This window comes from Panthera onca, chromosome B2, assembly GCF_046562875.1.
Source record: "Panthera onca isolate mPanOnc1 chromosome B2, mPanOnc1 haplotype 2, whole genome shotgun sequence".
NCBI lineage: Eukaryota > Metazoa > Chordata > Mammalia > Carnivora > Felidae > Panthera > Panthera onca.
In genome coordinates, this window is record NC_138343.1 from 71,498,149 (window position 1) to 71,505,796 (window position 7,648).

The following is a 7,648-nucleotide window of genomic DNA, read 5'->3' on the forward strand; positions in this document are numbered from 1 at the left end:
AGTGAAATGCAACAAGTTATAGTCAGGTCTCCATTCTTCCAATAATGAACGGCAACGTGAACAAGCCTGTGCAGATAATACAGAAGCTTTTTTTGGCTTGGAAATACAATGCAGTTTTCATGCAGAAAATATATCTTTCCAATGCTGAATGTCAAATGAGCCTGTCTTCCTGCTGTACCTTCCCTCTGGCAGTGGGAAGAGGCTATCTGGTTTCCAAGTGACACGGGAATGCTGGGAATAACTTGCAAAGTAGATAACCTTCTTAGCATATATCATAAATCATGCTATACATTGAAAGGAATGAAGAATAAGCAAATATCTTTAGAGAAAACGGTCTAGACCCATTGGTGTGAAGAAAAATACATGCATCCAGTTACATAATATCTCAGTACCCAGAGCACACCCAGCAGAAAACTGCCTTCAGCAGTTGTATGACTGATGTAAATAGGCTAAACAATGTTATTTTTAATGGTGTATATTTTGTCATCTGTTTGGAACTCAGGTGAGCCTCATGTAGAGCACTCAAAAGAATTCATTGTGAATACTAAGCTCTTGTTTTTATATTAATCATTAAATCCATTAATTTGTAATGGATATTTAGTATTAATCTCTTAAACTATATACTTTAAGATGCTCTGGGTTCATTTTGAAGTTTTTAGAGTAAAAATTTTTAAAAACTGGGCTAATTTTCTCTTGCTCTTTATATATATATATAAAACCCAACTCATCTACGAGTTGTAAACCCATCAATTGTTGGCTATTTACTTTTATTTTTCTGCTACCATTTGTTCCTATATGTGCTCTCTGTTTTTGTTCGAGTTGGTGGTCTCCAGGTGTTGTACTGGTTTTCCCCCTCAGGGCTAGTTAAGCCTGAGGGACATCCCAGAGAAAACTGATTCAACAAGCCTCTCCTACTCTATGGGGTTACAGAAGGTATATGATTGGCTACCCTCATAGCCTCTGAAGACAGGTGTATTGTGAAACTTTAAGGCGACCCTTGGCAGTAGCCAGCATCAACTGGAAGTGGGATCATCAGGGCAGAGAACACAGAACTGGTCACACAACTTCAGGCTATGACCAGAGACCTAAACTACCTCTAACATGGCTCTTTTCTTTCTTCCACAGTTGCAGGCTTTATCTAAGATCAAGGATCAAGGGCAAAAGACTAGGTACTACTGGACTCGATCAATTCTTTCCCCTATATTCACTTTCTACCTTTTTTGGAAAAGGTGATTGTCTTCTAGAACTCTTTCCGTGAGTGAATAGCCATAGAAATGAGTCTCCCAGTTGGCAGTTCCAGGGCTGACCGTGTGGGATCTATTGGTTGAGTGACAAACATCAGCCTGTGTCCTGATGTCTAGGGTGCTAGACAGAGGAGAGGAGACTCATGCATTCTTTAACCAGCCCAGTTCCTCCCTGTATCCAACCTTTGACTGCTAAATAATCTGGAATGGGGCACCTGGCTGGCTCAGTCAGTAGGATATCTGACTTGATCTCAAGGTTGTGAGTTTGAGCCCCTCATTGGGTACAGAGGTTACTTGAAAATAAAATCCTTGGGGCGCCTGGGTGGCTCAGTCGGTTGAGCGTCCGACTTCAGCTCAGGTCATGATCTCACGGACCGTGAGTTCGAGCCCCGCATCGGGCTCTGGGCTGATGGCTCAGAGCCTGGAACCTGCTTCCAGTTCTGTGTCTCCCTCTTTCTCTGCCCCTCCCCCGTTCATGCTCTGTCTCTCTCTGTCTCAAAAATAAATAAACGTTAAAAAAAAAAATTAAAAAAAAAAAAGAAAGAAAAGAAAATCCTTAAGTAAAATAAACAATCTGGAGATAAGGTGAGTGATTTCCTTGGGGAACTGAGAGAAGTAGTACTTATAATATCAGCGAGGCAGAAGACAACTGGTCAGTACAGTAAGGTACTGTATGGGCTAAATGTTCAGCTTTGCTTGGAGAAACTTTTACAAACTTACGTAAATGTCCACATGGACCTAAGTTTCTTCTAAGTTAAAGGTTGACCTCTACCTCTAAAGTTTTTTTTTCTTTCTTTTCATTTTATTTTTAAATTTTCTGGTGCTTTCTATGTTCTTCACATTTAATTATGAGTCTTTAGGATTACCCTTAAAATAAAATCTGTTCAGATTTCAAATACTGGCACAATAATGCCACTTGCTTCATTAAGTCTTGGGCATTTTAACCTCACAGCAAATCTGGTAGAAAACCACTGCGTTTACTACAACGACATGCAGTCTCTGCTGAGGTGACAAATGACACCTTTTTATATTTGAAGAGCCATTGATCACACAGGTCCTACCAAAAGGGAAAAGGGAAAAAGTCATGGTTACTTTTGAAGGAATGAAGTAATGGTGTAAAAGACTGCTCAAGGAAAGAAATATATTTTAAAATGTGGGGTTACTGCAGGGTTTTGTTGAATGCCAGGAGCTTCGGAACTGGCAAACCATGTTTACTTCTTCCTAAAACATGCTCTGGGAAAAAGATAGACATTTTGTGGGAAAGCTGCAGGCCAGTTTGATTAACTTTCTTTTCTGGGACAAAGGCTACCATTTAATGCAGAATCCTCAGGAGCTTACCCAAAATTGAGTGATTCAGGCAGTAATATTTATTCCATTTGAATTCCATTTGACTTTATTGATTCCTTCATCTGGGAAATAAACAATCAAGAAGAAACAGGGGGCAGTTGTAGAGGCAGTAACCTGGGTCTTCCAGGTCTTGGCTGGAAATCATAGGAAAGGATATGGTCTAAATTGCTCCCATTTGTAAATGTTTCTAGACTGTTTCTTATGTGAAAAATTACTTATCTTCTAACTCCTTACTCTGTCTTTCATTAAGCTACAACAGCCTGGTGGCTAGCAATAAAGAAAATTGTACTAAACAATTGGGACAAAAAATTTTCCCAGGAGACTAGCTAAATGAAAATATGTTGGGCTTTGTAATCAACATGAGCTGAGAATGGTGTTATTATCTGAAAGGTGGTCTCGTGGACTATGCAGACCTCGGATGCCAGTACTTGCTGGGAACCCAGAGCTGTAGGGAAGACGGCTGTGATTAATGATTCCTAGCACCCCAGGTATATGGAACAAGAAGTTCACTTGCATTTCCGTTTACAAAACAAAATACATCTGGCAATAAATAATGCCTTCCACCTTGATTTTTTTCCCAGGCTAATCCGATTCGTTAATCAAACTAAGCCATTATTTTAAACCCCAAGGCTTAATATACTAGAAAAAAAGTTCCCAGTTAACAGTGAGGGAGGATTGATTTGTGATTGGGGTGCGGAAAAGAAAGATGGTCTTTTGTTTCCTTTATTTCTCCAAAGCTTGCTGCTGAAAACACATAACAAATTTCTATTTTAAAACCTTCAGTTTCTTAAGCTAATAACACCTGATTGTTATTCAAATAGCTACTGATATACAAAGGGCACACCCATGAACTGAATGTTTGTGTCCCCTTTCCCCTAAATTCATACATAGAAATCCTAACCCCTAAAGTGGTCATATTAGGAGGTGGGACCTTTGGGTGATTAGGTCATCATTAGGTCATAAGAGCTCTGCTCTCAGGAATGGGGTCGGTGCCCTTATAAAAGGGGCTCCAGAGAGTTTTCTTGCTTCCTTCTACCATGTGAGGAAACAAGGAGAAGTCTGCATCCCAGCAAAAGAAAGGCTCTCACTCAACCGTGCTGTCACCCTGATCTGAGACTTCAGCCTCCAGAACTCTGAGAAATAAGTTTTTTTGTTCATAAGCCAGCCAATCTATGGTATTTTGTTAAATGCCTGAACAGATTAATAAGACAGCTACTCTCAGAGAACTGCACTCAGAGAAACTGTAGAGGAAGCCAGTGTTTTCATTTATAATCATGTGAAGATAGATGATAGAATAGAACAACCTAACATAGGGCACATGGGGAATCTCACTCTGGTTAGTGAAAAAGACTCTTTGTAATCTTTATATTTCTTGGCTGAATCAAACATTGTAGTGTGTTGCCATCGTGTTACATAGTTTTACTTTCTAAAATTTTAATTTCATCCCTTTACCCTAGGAACTGCTTCTTGTGGTATAAGGAATTTCTAATAACCAAACTGTTTCAAGAATCATTAAATTTGGCAAAATCTATAAACAATCTTAACTATTTTTGTAACTCTTGGTCAGTAATTCCACTTCTAGTGATCTGTACTAAAAAAATAAACAAACATAAGTTTGAATAAGTTTGTGTGTGTGTGTGTGTGTGCATCTCAAGATGTTTATCACAGCATTATATATTACACACACACAAAATAAAATACAATAATAGAGAAATTTTTAGATTTTTCATATCAATTTTAAATATGATTTTTTTTAAATTTTTTTTTAACGTTTATTTATTTTTGAGACAGAGAGAGACAAAGCATGAACGGGGGAGGGGCAGAGAGAGAGGGAGACACAGAATCGGAAGCAGGCTCCAGGCTCTGGGCCATCAGCCCAGAGCCTGACGTGGGGCTCGAACTCACGGACCGCGAGATCGTGACCTGAGCCGAAGTCGGACGCTCAACCGACTGAGCCACCCAGGCGCCCCAAATATGATTTTTTTAAAACTATATGATAGAAAAAATAAAATAAAATAAAAAAGAAAACTATATGATAGAATATTAAACCCTTACAAAAATTTTGTTTTAGAAGCTATTTAGAAAAAGTTTGCCTCCTTTAACTGTAAAAATCCATAGTGTAAAGCCATGTGTAATAAAATTACCTATATGTGAATTTTAATATATTTGTAATATATTTGCAAATATTATGTATTTTTTTTTAAAAATCAGAAGAATTATACCAAAGTGTTAAACTTGATGATCTCTGGGTGGAAAGGTTCTGAATAATTTTAAATTTTTTCTTCTTTTCACTATTTTCAAAGTTTTGTCTTTTATTTAATAATCAGAAAAAGTATACAAAATAAGTTAAGCCAGTGAGTACAATTATAGAATGTGAATGCTTTTTACATAATTATCATACACCTCATGCAGTCTATTACTTATATGTGGAATTTTAGAAACAAAACAAATTAGCAAAGGGGAAAAAGAGAGAGAGAAACAGACCCTTAACTATAGAGAACAAACTGATGGTTACCAGCAGGGAGGTGGGCGGATGGATTAAAATAGATGATGGGAAATAAGAAGTGCACTTGTGATAAGCACCGGGTGTTGTATGCAAGTGTTGAATCACTATATTGTACACTTGAAACTAATATTACACTGTAAGTTAACTAACTAGAATTTAAATAAAAGCTTAAAAAAAAAAAAGAACAAGTTAAGGATGTCACCTCTCACCACTCCTTTTCTTTTTTTTTTTTTTTTTTTTTTTTTTTTTAATTTTTTTTTTTTTCAACGTTTTTTATTTATTTTTTGGGACAGAGAGAGACAGAGCATGAACGGGGGAGGGGCAGAGAGAGAGGGAGACACAGAATCGGAAACAGGCTCCAGGCTCCGAGCCGTCAGCCCAGAGCCTGACGCGGGGCTCGAACTCATGGACCGCGAGATCGTGACCTGGCTGAAGTCGGACGCTTAACCGACTGCGCCACCCAGGCGCCCCTCACCACTCCTTTTCAACATTATATTGGAAGTCCTTGATAATGCAAGAAGACAAGAAAAGGAAAGAAAAGATCCATAGTTTGGAGAAAAGAAACTAAATTTCCTTTAAAAGAAAAGATTGTTTATTTAAAAAATCCCAAAGACTCAACAAGAAGTCCTTGAGCTAATAAGAGATTACAGCAAGACTGCAAGATGCAAGGTCAATATACAAAATAAATCACTGTCCTATGTACCAGCAATGAATAGATGGAATATGAAATTAAAAACACAATGCCATTTACACTACCCCCCTCAAAATGAAATATTTAGATATAAATCTAACAAAATATACACAAGATCCATATGAGGAAAACTATGAAACTGATGAAAGAAATAAAAGAACTAAATACATGGAGAGATATTTAATGTTCATAGATAGGAACATGCAAATTTGTCAAAATATCACTTCTTCCCAATTTGATCTATAGATTCAATACAATCCCAATTGAAATCCCAGCAAGTTATTTTGTGGATATATACAAACTGATTTTAAGGTTTATATGAAGAGACATAAGACCCAGGATAGCCAATGCAATATTGAAGAAGAACAAAGCTGAAGGATTGACACCATCCAACTCCAAAATTGAACATAAAGCTACCATAATCAAATGTGGTATTCGCAAAAGAATAGACAAATATACCATGAAACACAATAGAGGCACCAGAAATAGACCCATATAAATATTGTCAACTGATCTTTGACAAAGGAGCAAAGGCAATACAATAGAGAAAAATAGTCATTTCAACAAATGGTTCTGGAACCACTGGATATGCACATCTGAAAAATCGAATCTATGTACAGACTTCTAGCCTTCACAAGTATTAATTCATAATGGATAATAGACCTAAATGTAAAACACAAACGTATAAAAATCCTAGAAGATAACATAGAAGAAAATCTAGATGACCTTGGATTTCTTGACAACTTTTTAGGTACATTACCATGAAAGAAATCATTGATAAGCTGGACTTCACTAAAATTTAAAACTTCTCTGTAAAAGACTCTTCTTCTCTACAAAAGAATGAGAAGACAAGCTACAGACTAGGAGAAAATATTTTCAAAAGACATATTTGATAAAGGACAGCTATCTAAAATATAAAATTAAGGGGCGCCTGGGTGGCTCAGTTCGTTGAGTGTCCGACTTCGGCTCGGGTCATGATCTCACTATTTGTGAGTTCAAGCCCCACATCAGGCCTGTGCTGACAGCTCGGAGCCTGGAGCCTGCTTCACGTTCTGTGTCTCCCTGTCTCTCTGCTCCTCCCCTGCTCACATGCTGTCTCTCTCTCGAAAATAAAGATTTAAAAAAAATAAATAAAATATAAAATTAATTCTTAAAACTTAATAAGAAAATGAACAACCCAATTTTTAAAATGAGCAAAAGAACTGATAGATATCACCAAGGAAGATACACAGATGTCAAATAAATAATGAAAAGATACTCATATGTCATTAAAGAATTGCACATTAAAACAATGAGATACCAGGAAACAACAAAACTAAAAGACAGCCTACAGAATGAGAGAAGATATTTTCAAATGACATATCTGATAAAAGGTTAGTATCCAAAATCTATAAAGAACTTATCAAACTCAACCCTCAAGAAAACAAATAACCCAGTTAAGAAATGGGCAGAGAAATAAAAAAGAAAGGAAGAAAGAAAGAAAGAAAGAGGCAGAAGACATGAGTAGACACTTTTCCAAAGAAGACATCCAGATGGCTAACAGACACAAGAAAAGATGCTCAATATCATTCATCATCAGGGAAATATAAATCAGTCATGAGGAGATACCACCTCACACCTGTCAGAAATGGCTAAAATTAACAACATAAGAAACAACAGGTGTTGGCAAGGATGCAGAGAAAGGGGAACCCTCTTGCACTGCTAGTGGGAATGCAAACTGGCACAGCCACTCTGGAGAACTATTGGAGGTTCCTCAAGAAACTAAAAATAGAACTATCCTGTGATCCAGCAATTACACTATTAAGTATTTATCCAAAGGATACAAAAATACAGATTTGAAGGGGTACATGCACCCCAATG